Source organism: Rhinichthys klamathensis, unplaced genomic scaffold, assembly GCF_029890125.1.
Source record: "Rhinichthys klamathensis goyatoka isolate OS25496 unplaced genomic scaffold, OSU_Roscu_1.1 h1tg000387l_1, whole genome shotgun sequence".
NCBI lineage: Eukaryota > Metazoa > Chordata > Actinopteri > Cypriniformes > Leuciscidae > Rhinichthys > Rhinichthys klamathensis.
Window position 1 is genome coordinate 1,552,852 of NW_026606891.1, and position 15,716 is coordinate 1,568,567.

Here is a 15,716-nt window from a genome sequence, read left to right on the forward strand (position 1 = left end):
CGCGCGCGACGCCGCATCCGAAGATGAACGACTTCGAGCCGAATCTGGCCGAGCATGTATGTCTCACCGCACCGGCATCCAGTTTGTGCGTCTTAAATTAGTTTCTTACATTTACAAAATGAGTCTATAGCAAACATAAGCCATTTTAATAAAAATAAAGTTCCATGTTTTATAAAATGTCCATTAAACTTAATTAAATGTTTAGTGAAATAAGAAATATTTAAAAGATCGTTAATTGAGTTGTATAGCCTACACACGTTTTTATATCCACATATTTTGTTCTAATGTCACAATAATAATCTCAGGGTTTACTGGATTTTACACGATTCTTTTTGTAGTGTTATTGTTGGTGATGTACTAAAATAAACATTGTAACGTGTGGATCTTTCTGCTTCTCACATTGATTCCTGATGGTTAAGAGGACAATTACTTTAGTCGCCCCCTGTCGTTTCACAGACTAGCACAACGGCGAGCGCGTCGAGTATAAACGCCTCGTCCGTTTGGAGAGGCGCGCGCGCAGTCAGCGGAGACTCGCGCTCTTGCGGACGCGTCGAGTATAAACAAGGCTGTAATCTCCCGGAATGAGCGAGCGAGCAAGAGCGCGCAATCGCGCATGAGAGACAGAAAAAACTATGCTCCAAACCGTATAGCGCGCGCACAGGAGAGAGCGAGAGATCTTGCGCATGTGCCTCATGAAGCGCATTAAGACAGAGAGCATCCTGATTGGCCGGTTTCGGCTTTTAAAAAATAAATGTAAAAATCGAGAATCGAATCGAACCGTGACGTTAGAATCGAAAATGTAATCGAATCGAGGATTTGGAGAATCGTGACACCCCTAATCAGAATGGTATACAAGTTGGCGTATCAGAATGTTAATGTGTGCAGTTTTATGTATCTCTCTACAACGTTGGACACATCACGGTAATTAATATGATTGATTAGCCTTTTGCTTGATTATCAAATAGCTAATAATGTGTTGCTAATTTTTTTACACAAACCATGTTCCCGTTCACCATCTCAGAGTCAGACAGCTGCCTTCTAAAAATAAGTATCTTATAAACGCTTTGAACATGAAAGAAATAAAGGCATATAGTTTATCATAACATTGCAATATACATCATATACATAATTCACCTGCTATATTGCTAAATGCATATGATTTTTCATATCAACAGAAAAATATACGGAGATAACCTGGCTTGTCTTGAGACTCCCCTGCTTCAGAGCATAGTAATGATATGCTAAAGCCCGCCCACACGTTTACCAATTGGTTACAAGCCAAGGTAGTTTGTGACGTAAGAAACACCAGCGAATTCAAACCTTGTTTTTAAAACTGTCTTTTTTTCACTGCAGTTTTAAGGAAAAAATACTCAGCAATGGTGTTGACTTATGAATATGCACATGGACACACATAGGACCTATATAAACAACATTAAAAACTTGATTTTCACCACAAGATCTTTAAGGAACCTTAATGTCCATATAAAATGCATCAACGTTGCTTACATTTATATAGCCAACACAAATCAAGTGATTTGTAGTGATTGATTGTTAGGCTAAAAGTGGGAAAAACTATGTAGAGGACTATTAGCCCTCTGTAGCACACTAGACTTTACAAGACAGGAGAGAAGGAAATCAGGACAGTGCTTAAGATCCATTAGTCAAATCCCTGATGGAATTCCCCATCTCCTCCACCCAACACAAACATGCACAGAAGCTAATTAACGTAAATATAATCACTTCTGTGCAGCGGCAGAGTGCTGCAGCTGTGTCCGGTGTGCCGTCCCGGATACTGAGGGAACATTACACTATCACAGAGCATGTGGGCTGCTGTGTGCATCACTCTGGTTCAGCTGAGCTATTTCAGGAGACCTTAGAGATATTTCAAACACACTCCCACTTTCACACCCACACTCCTCAACAGCGTCCCAGAGGAGGGGGGAGGTCGAGAAAAAAACAAGGTCAAAGGTCGATGAGGTATCATTTGCTGATTGATTCATTTGAGATGCACATTACTAGGTGTTGAACAGTGATCGGTCTCAGCTGACCACTTGTAATCGGGTCACCAACACAGTTCCTAATTCCAGGTGTAAAATACACACCTGCTGGTTAACACACACTAAAACTTCTATATTCTGTACTGTACATATGCTCAAATGTAAACACGGGCGTGTTTGTGCGCAGGTAAGAGAGAGAAAGGGTGGGGCGTTTTTGAGGAGAATAGACATTCAACGTCATTTACAGATGAATTTGAGTGCTTAGAGCTGGGGAATCTGATGAGCTCTTCTTACAAATATTTGCTATGATGTAGAACATCACAGGAGGAGCAGGTCTGAGCAAATCCAAGCAAATTGGCAATCCCAGACAAAGTGCAGTACTTAGGATATCAACTCTTGCTGTGTACCTCTTTGTTACTTAACTGCTGTAAGCTCTTCCATCCAAATAGTGGTCAACTGACATGGGTTTTTTAATAGCCAATGCCTATAACAAAGCTGGCCAATGAACAATATAATAATGCAAATTGAATGTCTGCAAATAAAATATATGCAAAATTGCATCATGCCAATGAACATCTATTTAAGACTAAATGTATTCAAAATAACAAAAAGTTTTCTGTCTTACACTAGAAAGAATGATGGCAAATGTTCATCTGGGACACAGCAGCCCACACAAATAACAACTTCAAATCTGTGACACAACATCAACTAGACATGTTGAAACATCTTTTCTTTTTTCTTTTTAAATCTACAGGCACTGCTTGTGCTTACTTTAAGATGTATTAAAATCCATCTCAGGTGATACGATTTCTGTTTACACCAACCACTCAAATGTGCGGTCACATTAGCGAAGTTTTGACGAAATTTTACGGACAAAAAATGTCTACTGTCTATTGTCAATAGTGTAGTAATGTGTGAAGCACAGCTCACACAAAAGAAACTTTCAAACCAAGCAGCTATCTGTTGGTCAACAACTTGAACACAATGTGAAATCTGTGTGGGGAAATCACACAAAATTCCTAATCAGTTGCATTCCAATTTAAAATGACTGGATATTGCCTTCAAAAATTAACTGAACAATGGTAAATGTGATCACATGCATTTTCGACTACCTATCACAAAACATTTTGGACCACATTTACACCTGGATTTAGCACACTTGTGATCAGATGGCCCAAAATAGATCCTGTTAAAACACAAAGTACATATTTTGTAAAATGACTGTTTTTTTTGTTGTTTTTTTGTCCATACATAGAAAGTACAAAAACAGTTTTTCAAAATATCTTTTTACACATAAAACCAGGTGTAAACATAGTCATAGAAGAAGAAGCACTCTCGATTTGAGTCCTTTGGTACTGTGTGAAGATCAGTCCTCAGGGCGAACTGGGACAGCTGGACTGGTTCAGTGTGTGTTTGTGTGTGGGAGGAGCTGCTGTAATCTTCTTGTGTTCACACTTTAACACCTCTTCCTCAAGCTGTATGTCTGTCAGCAAGCTTTCCCACTCCCTGACAGCCCAAAACTAAAGAGACACTTAGCTTTGCACCAGATTTGGTCATCCTTCCTAAACACCTCATTATATGTCACAGTTCGCAGGAACACGTCATACGTCATTTTTTTCAAGATTGTGTATAGTATTCCACTATAAAAATTAAAATTTTCAAGATAAACAGCTGGTTGTTAATGTCAGTGGCAGTGCTGGGATGGGAATTTGTTTACAGGCTGTAAAAAGCTAATCCACCGATGACGTTTAACAACCATACCATTTAGTAAAACTGGTAAAATACACAACAAATTTCACTTCCTTTTAATTTGAGGAGAAGTGTCAACTCAAAAACTCATTCTCACAGAGAAAGAAGAACAATGACGACATGTAAAGTACCAAACTGTCCAATAATGTCCCTGTAAAACTAAAACTGTGTTGATAACTGAGATTTTGCAACAGAATGAAGACATACTGACAAAACGGTGTCAGTATCTATAAGTTCACTTGAGCAAGAAAGAAAGAAAGAAAGAAACAGAAAAAGAGAGGGAACAAGAGGAGTGAACCTCAGTATTTAATTTGAACCTCAAACTAGTCATTTAGCCTCTCCATAATCCCTGGGTCTGGTGCTAAGTCTGGTAATTACTCTTATTGGACACCGATAACCATCACAAGCGTTTCGCCTACATGCTTCCTCCAAGTGGAAAAGCAATCAGTAGACTGGCAAAACCAGAAGCAGGACCTGCTCATAAAAAAAGTGGAGAGGGAGGGCAGGAATTACAGCACACCGGTATTCATCGTTTGATCATTGGGCAAACTGTCTTCTAACTTTCTCTTGAGCGAGAACTGCCCCTGCCTTCACTCTCTCATGAACACACACCCATCCTGTTTCAGCTGACAAAGTTCACATGTACTGTTGTATAACCAAGAATAACAGCTCATCATAAAACAACCTTTGCCCTTCTAAGGTGAGAGACAAGTGAAATGGCATAGCAGGTCATGAAACACACAAGAGATAGACAGAGATAAGCTACGAGAGAAACAGACAACGAACAACACAGCCAGAGTGTCAGCCAGCATTTGGCAGAAAGAGAATACATCCGGCTCTAGAATGCAGTCCAGATTTCCAGCTGAACATATACAGTGGCTCTCAGCTTTTTTTTTCAGATGTTACAAGTGGTAACCAAACACTGTACCATTCTTAATGCTTAATGTTGTCTGGGTCATATTTTCTTTGACCTTATGTAGTTTTTATTGATGTTTTTTAAGGATGAGGGCATCTCTGTCAAATCTGCATAAATTGCTTAGCATCTACAAAGTGACAGATGAAATTGCACTAAAATATTGATTTAATATAGGACACACACTACAGTTCAAAACTTTAGGGTCAGTAATATTTTTTTTTAATAATTAATACCTGCATTCAGCAAGGACGCAATTGATCAAAAGTGACCGTTAGAGGCACAATGTGGAATTTAAATGTATTTTTGGATTAAAATTTCCAAAAACCATTAGAACAATGTTGTATATTTTGCTGATTTATGTACATTTATGTATGCTAAATGTTTCCAATAATGTTTAAATCCAGATAAATCAGCCATTTTAACCATGTAAAACGGCCCGTGTCATTGCGTTGCCTGTCAATGACGTCATATATCCGCATTACCTTCGATTGCCGGTTTTACTTCTGTGGAAACCAAACACCAAAGATGCTTTAATATATTATATGTTTTATTAGGCTGGTGAGCAACTGTTTAGACACCTTTATTGACAGAAATCGAATCATTGTATACTAGCTCAACACTGTTAGTTTTATTGTTTGAATCTTTTGTTTTCTTGATTTACCACAAATAATATGTTTGTACTAGGGCTGCACGATATTGGAAAAAACTGACATTGTGATATTTTGATTTTCTACAATATATATTGCAATATAAAAACAGTTTCACTAGATGACTTGAATAGCTCGATTTGGAAATAATCAATCATTCTAGAATGATTGACGTGATTTTGCAGGGGAGTGAATCTGCATAGAAAATAATAAACAAATTGCAAGCATTAGATAAATAAAATAGAACAAAGATAGAAATTAAATATACAGTGCTTTATGTTTTTTCAGTCAAGTCTAACAGTATTCAGGTACAGAAATTGAACAAACAAATGTAAAATAACACTGCATAGTGTAACACTGCAATTAATCTTTGTTAAAGATACAAAAGTGATTTTCTCTTTGTATTTTTATTAACATTAAAAACAGACAGAAGCGGGTATATTAGGCTGCTGTCTCTTTAAGATCTAATGCATGGATCCAATATAGCCTAATGATACATCTGTTTTCTTTCTCAGTTGTTTAGGTTCACGTAAGTCACATGTGACTATTTACACTCGCTGAGATGGGTATTTTAACATTATTTTGCGTGTATGTGTCCATTTAAGCACAAATAGAGGAAAAAGAGATCGGAATTCGGTGTACGGCACGCTTGCCGTCTGTGCTGCTCTGTGTGTGCGCACAGAAAACAGCCCATGAGTTCTCTTTCGCGTCTTCTTGAGCTCTAATGGCTTTAAATCGCTTGAATGTTTAAACTGACGGGATCTAAAAACACATGCAAATGATAACCTTTCACTCTATGATGGTTAAACTTTGAAGTTAATCCAAGAATCATGTGCATTTTGAACCGTGATGCCTGGTCCATATGAATCACAGATCAACTACGATCCCATACTTCACATCGCACATGTGACTTTTCACAGATGCGCACATGATATCGATGCGAAAACAATTTATCATGCAGCCCTAGTTTGTGCCATGCCTCAGAGACAACACTATTTTGTCAAGCAGCTAGTAATCAGAAAGAGCTTTATTTGTAGCAACAGTAATAAAGAGTTTTCTCCAACATACCATATATTTTAAAATAATTGCATGCCATTTAGCAACACAAGTCATCCAGCTTTTATTAATATAATATTGTAATATCGATCTAGCTTACTGCAGTGTGCAACAAGTGTCTTATACCAGCCACAGAACTAACGCACAGAGTAACGTTAACATAACTTTCAACACTCAAATATATTGTAGTATGATTGCTTTGACCAAGTTAAAAAGCGCTGTGCTAATTCGTCAAATAAAGTGACGTATATAAGTAATTCGGCACTTGTGGCCATTTCATTAGAATGAAATAAAATAATGTGAATATAAGTGATCAAACGTAACTTCAAAGTTAAAGTTCAGGGAAGAAGGGGGCGGACATTAACCGTAACTTTAATCGTAAAATAAACAACAAAACAAAAGGAGTGGCAGCAGCCGACTGCGGCATTTAAAGGTGCCTTGTGTAAAAAAATCAATTCAAAATCCACATATTCCATACCAGATGGGGGCAGTATACCTCCAGAAAGTTGGCCTACTCTAGTCTGTTTTTTAGTTTCGGGTTGTTAATCTTCTAAAACCGTCAAATCGTCCGCTTTGTCCCACCCAAGCCTATTTTGATCGGTGAGTGATGTAGAATAGAATGACTGCTGCGCTTGACAGGGCGCATAACGAGCAGAGAGAGAGAGAGCGCCCCGGCCGCGCGCGCGCACACTCACGTCTTCAAACAACACGAGCGCTGTCCTCCTGCTCTCCCTCGCGCATATTAATCAAATCAATTGACACGATCGTAAGACCGCAGTTCATTTGGAGATTTTTAGAGATTAGAGACTCATGAAAACATCTCAACACTAAATTATAAAGGCCGGTCTCATATAGACGCTATTGACAGGTTCAAGTACGCCCACAAGCCGTGCGAGTTTTTCGTGTATTGGAGTTTGGCTGGTGGTTATGTATGTTGCCCGCATACCACCTCCCATGGCCGAAACTGGTATTATGACACCGGCCGGGCCGGGGCTAGTAATTTAGCATGCTAATTCAGGTTTATATCTCGGCAGCACTATAACTTGTCATTTTTTTAATGACATCATTGCATTTATTTCTTCTCATTCTTTTGATACGTGTAGCTCATTTGTTGGATATTTTTACCTCAATTTTTACATATGGCACCTTTAAGCACAATAAAAACAGCAACGTAAAATGTCCCTGGCTCTCTGCCCCGCCCTGCTTCATACCACAGTAACATTAATAAAACTTTAATACATTCGCTCATCCATGAACATAATTTCTGCCCAATCCCATTAAATTGCTTTCCATCAGCTGTTGAGGTGAAGACAACAACTCCAATGATTTCACACTCATTCACGGTGTCATCAAGCTACGCCTTTGTTTTTGTTTTGAATAAGCGACCTCTAGCAGCAAAACTTACATATTGTGCCTTTAAGACGTTTACATTACAAAAATATTCTATTTAAAATAAATGCAGTTCTACTTTATTTTCATCAAAGAGAAAATGCATCTGTTTCTAGAAAACTATATTTAGAAGCAATGGATATTAAATATAATTAAAAAAAACAGCCCTGAGGACCACTGCTCAAGAAACTGTACATAAGTGAAACTAGGTACAGCACAATCTTAAATTCAAACAACATTAAACTACTTTCAACTGCATTTTTAAAAGCTTTAACTCCAGACAATACAGAATCTCGCCTTGCCAATCACTTTGACTTCCATTCAGAAACCAACACCTATACGCCACGGTCTCCCTTTCTTCTCTAGTAAGTCACTGAACACATCTCAAACTCAAAGCAACTCACAGGAAAGTGCAAATATTTGATCTTGACTCCATAAAATTACAGGGTATTCAAGATAGTCTAAGTCTAAAGCTAAAAGAAGTCTTGTAAAAGTTAAGTGCCAGTAACTGTAGCGGTATTTAGTTGAATGAGCTAGTTTATGTTCATACTAAACACAAATAGACAAGTGTTCTGGAGTCACTATGACAGGCGCTGCTTCTCAGACCTTACTGGAAATCCGTCAGTGCTCTGCATTTGAGTCTGGGACAGGTCATGGCAGGTCCTCTCTGTACTCATCTTCCTTCTATCAGCTTTATGGGCCCCACCTGCCTAATGTAATGGAGCTTGTAAGGGGGTTGCAGTTCTCTCTGTGCTTAGTGTTTCATTTTTCTGTCACCCCCCCCCCCGCCCTTCTCTTCTCTTCCCATCTGCAGCTTACCTGACAAATGCATACTCGTGTGTATATGTGTTTGCAGTGTTTTGTTCATAAACAAATCAGTCTTTTAATTAAACGCTTTTTCACAAACTGACTTTTTTTTATTCACTTTAGTCTCTCTCGACTGCTTTCTTACCTTTAAAGATGAACTATAGTGCATAGTACACTAGTTGAACTAACATCATTGGTTAGATCTATTGAATGAAGACATTCCCCTTCACTGCAAGAGTTATTAGTTGTGTCCCAATATTAGGGGTGTAACGGTTCACAAAATTCACGGTTCGGTTCGATACGATACACTTGTGTCACGGTTCAGTACGGTTCGGTACGTTTTCGATACAGCAAAAAGAAAGAAATGACAGATAAATTTCCTTGATTTAATTTTTTTTTAATTATATTTTTATTAAAATTAACATCATAAAGTATGATATTTTATTAGTTTGAGCAATGACGGAGCTATACTTGACTTTTCTTAGGAGCATATAAAACAAAACAGCTCCTTGGACAAAATGAAATGTAATATTGTAGTAATTATAAACAAAGGTTTATTTTGGTTCAGATTAATAACAGATTGGTTGTAGATTGCCCTACAATCCATCGCGTTCTTTAAGATCCCTAAATTCGAGGCTTCTGGTCATTCCTAGGATATCTAAATCCACTAAAGGAGGGAGGGCGTTCTCACATTTAGCTCCTAAACTCTGGAATAGCCTTCCTGATACTGTTCGTTGCGCAGACTCGCTCTCCCAGTTCAAAACTAGATTAAAGACGCATCTCTTCAGCCAAGCATTCACATAATGCTTACCTTCTATTGTTGAATCAGATCGAATGCATTAATATCATGAACAGCAGCTACGCTAATTATTTCCCATCTGTTTTTCTGCTGTTATCTCGGGACGCTAGTCCCGAGGTAAATAGCTTTCGTCAGCTCCAGTTTGTATCCAGCCTCTCACGGAGACTTCTGATGCCCCAACGCCTGCAATGAGACGACTCGACGCCTGTGAAGAGACGACTCGACGCCTGCGAAGAGACGACTATATGCCTGTGAAGAGACGACTCAACGCCGGCGATATGTTATGCCCTAAATTAATACATGATGATTAACTAACTATATTCTTCTATGTACATTTCTGAAATGCACTTTCTGTAAAGCTGCTTTGAAACAATATGTATTGTGAAAAGCGCTATACAAATAAATTTGAATTGAATTGAATTAACATTTGAGGGCAGCATTTTCATAATGTCAAAATAAAACAGGCGTAATGTTACTTAAAAGCATTATAGCCTACTAATTTTGCCAAATTTCCATGGTTACAGTTAGTAGTGTTACTACAGTAAATCCATGGTGAATGTTGCTGATCTGTGGACTGGACACTGGATAGTTCATTCAAGGCACAATGTTTCTTCCCGGTTTCCACATCAGCGCTGTTTTGTCCGTTAATAACGGAGAAATGTGAATGTCAGAAAAGCAGTCACTGAGGCACCAACAGACTTTTATCAGGTTTTTTTGGGAGAAAATTGGAGCTTTAGCCTAAATTTAATTTCTTCATTTCCATATCTGTTTGTTTCACACCGACATAATGAGTTGTTTCTGCGGGAGTGTGGCCGGGGCCTTGATACCGCGGCTCCACTTCACGCTCACTACTGTGCAGACTCGGGTCCCGAATCAGCGCCATATTGGGGCATTGGCGGCTTCACTGTTCTACAATGGAAGCGAGTGAAGGTGCGTCGTCCATCTTTTTTTTTTTTTACAGTCTATGATTCTACCTATAGCCCCTTTAAATAAGAGCATCATCTGGGTATTTAAAGTGCACGTTTTCTTGCAATGTTGCAATTTCAGATACACACTACTCACGCTATGTATACTACAAAACGGCATAGAATAGTGCATAAGTATGAAAAGAGAGACAAACCTGGGAAATGTTTGTTTCGTGAACAATCAAATTAACTAGGAAATGTTTCATTTGTGAACAAATCAAATTTAATGTTTTTTTTTTACATTTCAAATCTGATGACTCCCATTGCATGATGGGATAGTGAAGTAATTGCCACTTATTTAAGTATTAAAGTATGATTTTGCTACTGTTTCATAAATACTGCATATTCAGCCATTCTGCTTATCTGGCATACTTTTTGCGTACTATGTAGGTATGCAGGTACTCAGTTCTCGCCACCTACTGGCGTAACGATGTAACCTGCAAAAAGAGTCACTCAACAGAACAAATCTTTTTGGTGTATTCAAACCCAGACAGCAACATAGTGTCGATACTATGTTGCTGTCTGGGAAGGCTCGAATCACTGAGATGAATAAAATGTATGCGTCTATAATCTCAGAAGTACACAGTCAACACACCAATATGCACAGACTGCCAAAACACATGAGCTAGCCTCAATCTTCCTGACCTCTACCAAAGTCCCTTTAGGTATATATAAAGTCTTTGCCTCTACTCGATTAAAAAATAAACACAGATTTTTAGGCCAAGGCAAAAACAGGACTTTCCACTTCTAATATAGGCCTAAATATGAGCCATGTATGGTTAGGTTTCTGCTTAATGACATCAAAAGCGTTTAATTGTGCCTGTCATCGTGTGTGAACGTACCTCGCATCTCTAATAACGGCTGTCAACATTAATAGCAACAGCTTGAAATACATTTTCTATTCGTGTACGTGCCGACAGTAGAGCAGGTCGAGACACACACTGCGTCAAAAAAAAGCTACGATACATAAATTCAAATTTAACATGGTATATCTGACAAGCAAACATTAGCTTCATAATCACAGTCCCACTCCGGACTTGCTTGCATTATTCTGTACAAACGTAAGAGGGGGGAAACGCGTTCAAGGTTAAGCACAGGGAAACAGTAGGAATAAAATCTAATTATTTAACCATGCAACCGACCCAAGTTCTCAAACTCTGCGGTATTGTTCTTCGAGAAAGCGACTTTTCCTGTTTGGAAACAATATTCTAGAATACGTCGGGTGTACGTGGCGAGGAACAAATCGATTTGACATTGCTCGCGCGCGACAAACTAAGTGCAAATAGAGCGTAAATGTTGTAAATGTAAACTTTATTTCGCTAGTATAATGCGATGCTGCTGACGTAGAACATCACAATCATACTGAGGGAATCTCTGTTTCAGCCCCCTAAAATCAGAACATACTTAATTATGTTTCAGTTGTCGCTCGACTAACGTTACTAAACATCCCTCGTTTGGAAAGTCCCGGTTAAGTTTACAACCGCATCGCTACGAGGCTGTTTCCTACATCAGCCACAAAATAGCTTGACTAAAATCACCGCAGTCCGGCGTATCGAGCTCCTCCGCTGCAGCGAACAGGAGGGGGAGGAGGGTGGCAAAGTTGCCGCAGTTTGGAGTTGTGTCTGGGGGCAAGCTTCGACCATTCAGCTCCCCTTCCACTAAACTAGCTTAATAAACCCGCTTCGGATTTCTCTTACCTTGAGCACCAGGAGAAGAGTAGTGAGAATTTTTCGGAGGTAGCTCTCTGGAAGGGCAAACTACTCAGTCGCGTTTGACTTTTTGAGGATGAATAGATCAGCTCTCAGCAGGGTCCTCGCTAGTTCCTTCACTCACCCCCTCCCTTGCGCCACAAGATCAAACCATCACATTCCTTCGATATCCAAACAATGAAAAAGGTGGGTTTTCCTTTGCCAAGAAAGACCCACCCCTAGAACGACTACGCCGCTTGTGACCGCAGAAAGAACGCCCTGCCCGGGTAATACGGTCCCGCCTTCCCCGAGAGAAAAGTGAAAGAGTGGATCAGTCGAGAGCACTAGAGGAAGCTTGAGGAATAACGGAAACCCAGTTCACAAGCTGGACTTTATTTTTTAGCACTTATCAATACAGATGTTGAAACATTTAAGAAAATTAAATTATATATAATATATCCATTGTAATTTGTTTTGTAAACTCACTTTAATATATATATATATATATATATATATATATATATATATATATATATATATATATATATATATATATATATATATATATATTAAAGATAAAGTGAGTTTACAAAAAAAATTACAATGGATAATTCAAAAACGTAAATAAAAAACAATGTGACAACAGCATTATTCTCTGTATTGACAGAATGTGTGACGTCACTGCAAAGGTGAGCACTGCAGTGTCCTGGCAAGCAATGTTGCAGTAAAAAAAAACACACACACACATTTAAGCAATTCCTTGTAGAATGCAAATGGTTAATGTGCTTCTAAATGTTTTAAATGGTATTTAATTCCAATTTTAATGATATTTAATACATTTTAATTGTATTAATAATTGCACCATACCAGAAAACATTACCAGATATTAACATTACCACCCACAAATAGTATAACAAATATAATAATATTATATTTTACCCTTATTGTTTTATTTAAAGTCATATCTTGAGTATTATTGTTTTTGTGTAAAAAATATTTTAGTTTTTTTATGTGTATTGTGCTTGCAAAGCAAATAAATAGATCTGTTACCCAAAGGCAACAGTGCAGTAGAGGGCTAAATTAAACATATATTTCCTAACCCTTTAAACTCTTAATAGTGGTCAGAAATAGTGCAGAAAAAAGTTTCCAAAGTGGGATCTGACCCAGCATTTGATTGCTGGTGTACAGCCTCAACCCGCAAGCAACTACAAAAATCACAAACACCCTTATATTTTTAGCCACTATACGATGTTTCACCAAACTTTGATTGCATTCTTTTTACTCTTCATTAGAGTAATTTCAAAGCAATGCATAGTGGTTTCTCATTAGAAAACCAACTCTCTCGCTCCACTTTTTTGATGTTGAGAGGAGAGAAGGGGTGACTGTTTTTTCAAAAGAAAATTCAAGACAAACATTTATATCCACTCCAAATGCACACAATCCTGTTTTTGTTCCAAAAAGAAAGGAAAGCATTTATTTCTGAAAGCAACAACTATTAGTGCGGGGGCCAAGTTTTATTCTTGTGCTGCAATTTACTATTTAAGCACTCAGTAAACTCAGTGAACAGGCATACATTTATTATTATTACTACATGAAAAGTGTATGAAAAAGTCAAATCTGCCCACCATGGTAAGACAAACACTGCGGTCATGTATTGAGGTCCATGTGTAGGGACTGAAAACTATAATGAATAGGTTTTGTTGCTTTCAATGTATTAAAATAAGATAAGAGCCATCAATGAACCAGACTTGCTTTATCACAGTCCAAGCTTCATGCTCTGTTGGGGATGGATGGCAGTTAAAATTACTCTTTCTCCAGTGGCAGTGATCCTAAATAAGCACATGGCAGAAATAAAATGCTACAAACAGCCTACTGGCCTCAGAGTGGCTGAAGTGTAACCAACCAATAGTTACACCTGCCATAGTCAAGGATAATCTTCACCATATGCTTTTGACTTGCCTGTTTTAGGAATCTTATGCTGTATTATATTATCCTATTTATGTATTTGCCATATAACAGTATTTTTTATCATTTAACTGTGCCTAGTTCAAATTTACACTGTACTGTATTATATATCTTAGTTAACTGTCTCTTACTGCATGTTGCAAACATTAGATTAAGAGGGTTACTTTGCCATATAGGACATGAGTCAAAATCTGGAAATTAAATGTAACAAATCATTGGAAAATTAAACAACTTTTTATCAAACTTCGATGTTTGCCTTAATCCTTTAAACAACTGAGAAGTTAGTATTTATACATTTTATAAAAAATCCCCTGTCAAGTTTATAATACATGACATCAGCATATAGCTAAGAGTCAAATTGGAAGACCACATGGACTCATCTCAAGATCACTCATTTAACAGTTCATCTATTGCCAAAATTATGAAATAAAAGATCATAAAAGAACAATATTCAAATCAGGAATATCAGAATCAGAATGCGTAGTTGCATAAAAATGTCCGTCAAAACCAACACGTTGAACGATGTTCACTAACCCGGCAAAGTCTTTCATTTAGATTGGCGTTTATTGTCTTTAGCATGCAGTGTGAAGTATTTCACTCAGTTCCCTGATCATTCCGATTCAATTTCAATGAATGAAGAACAAATTTATACTCGCGTCATATGCGTTAAGTATAATGCACATTCCCTTTCGAAAGCACTGCGTCGAATGACGCTTTGGGGGAACGCCTCAGGCGTGACAGGTGTCTGAAATCACAATCAAATCACGGCAATCAGATTGGCCGGCGACAGCCCATGAATCATTAGCGTGCGACCTGAAAGTATAAAAGGGCGCCTTGCGAACATGATAACAGTGTTGTAATGTAACGGAGTACAAATACTTCGTTACTGTACTTAAGTAGAAATTTCACGTATCTGTACTTTACTTAGCTATTTAACTGTATGTCAACTTTCACTTTTACTCCACTACATTTCCTAGATAAAATGTATACTTTTACTCCGTTATATTTCCACAAAGAATCTTAGTTACTCGTTACTACAAAATAAAATCAGAAGAAATGTGTGCGACTGCAATAAGGGAGGTTTGGCGATTCACCATTCGTAGATTGCATTACGCTCGCTCTGCACGCTCTATTTCAGCGTAATGGTTGCCAAAGGAGGAGGAAGCACAACTGAAACCGCCATGGAAGCACGTACTGGAGGACCGGGGGGAAACTCCTTTTCCTTGATTTACTGAAGCCTATGTGTAAAACGCATTTGCAGCTGCACAGCTAGCACATTGAGCGTCTAGCTCGCTCATCGGCTGTGCTGCGGCAACTGCATATCCAGTGGCGCGGGCGCCTCTGACGTGCGACCAATGAGCTAGCCCCACGTCATTACACGTCAGAGCCTGGCAAGGGGGCGTGGCCTTAGCCTAATAGTCCCCTGAATTCGCCATTATAGCAGGTTTAACCTATGGGTTTAACGACTGAAGCGACAACTCACCAGGTGACTATAGTGCGGCCGGCTACGCAATACTCGTTCCCTCTCTCCTTTCGAACGGCCACAATAAAGTTCACAATCAAAGTTCTAACCACTTGCTTTAAAAAAAAAAAAACTTTTTACTTTTACTTCAAATACTTAAGTACATTGAATATCAGAAAATTACTTTTGATACTTAAGTACAGTATATATCAGATACTTTAAGACTTTTACTTAAGTAATATTCTAAAAGGTAACTTTCACTTCTACCAAAGTCTT

At 38.3% G+C, this 15,716-nt stretch overlaps 1 protein-coding gene across 1 annotated transcript in view; it reads right to left on the reverse strand.

Moving 5' to 3' along the window:
* Positions 1 to 12,311, reverse strand: part of luzp1 (leucine zipper protein 1) — a 47,790-nt gene extending 35,479 nt beyond the window's left edge. Inside the window, exon 1 of the mRNA XM_056234107.1 lies at positions 12,023 to 12,311. The gene's annotated coding sequence lies outside the window, so the exon portion shown is untranslated. The remainder of the gene's footprint in view (positions 1 to 12,022) is intronic.
* Between the last annotated feature and the right edge of the window lie 3,405 nt (positions 12,312 to 15,716).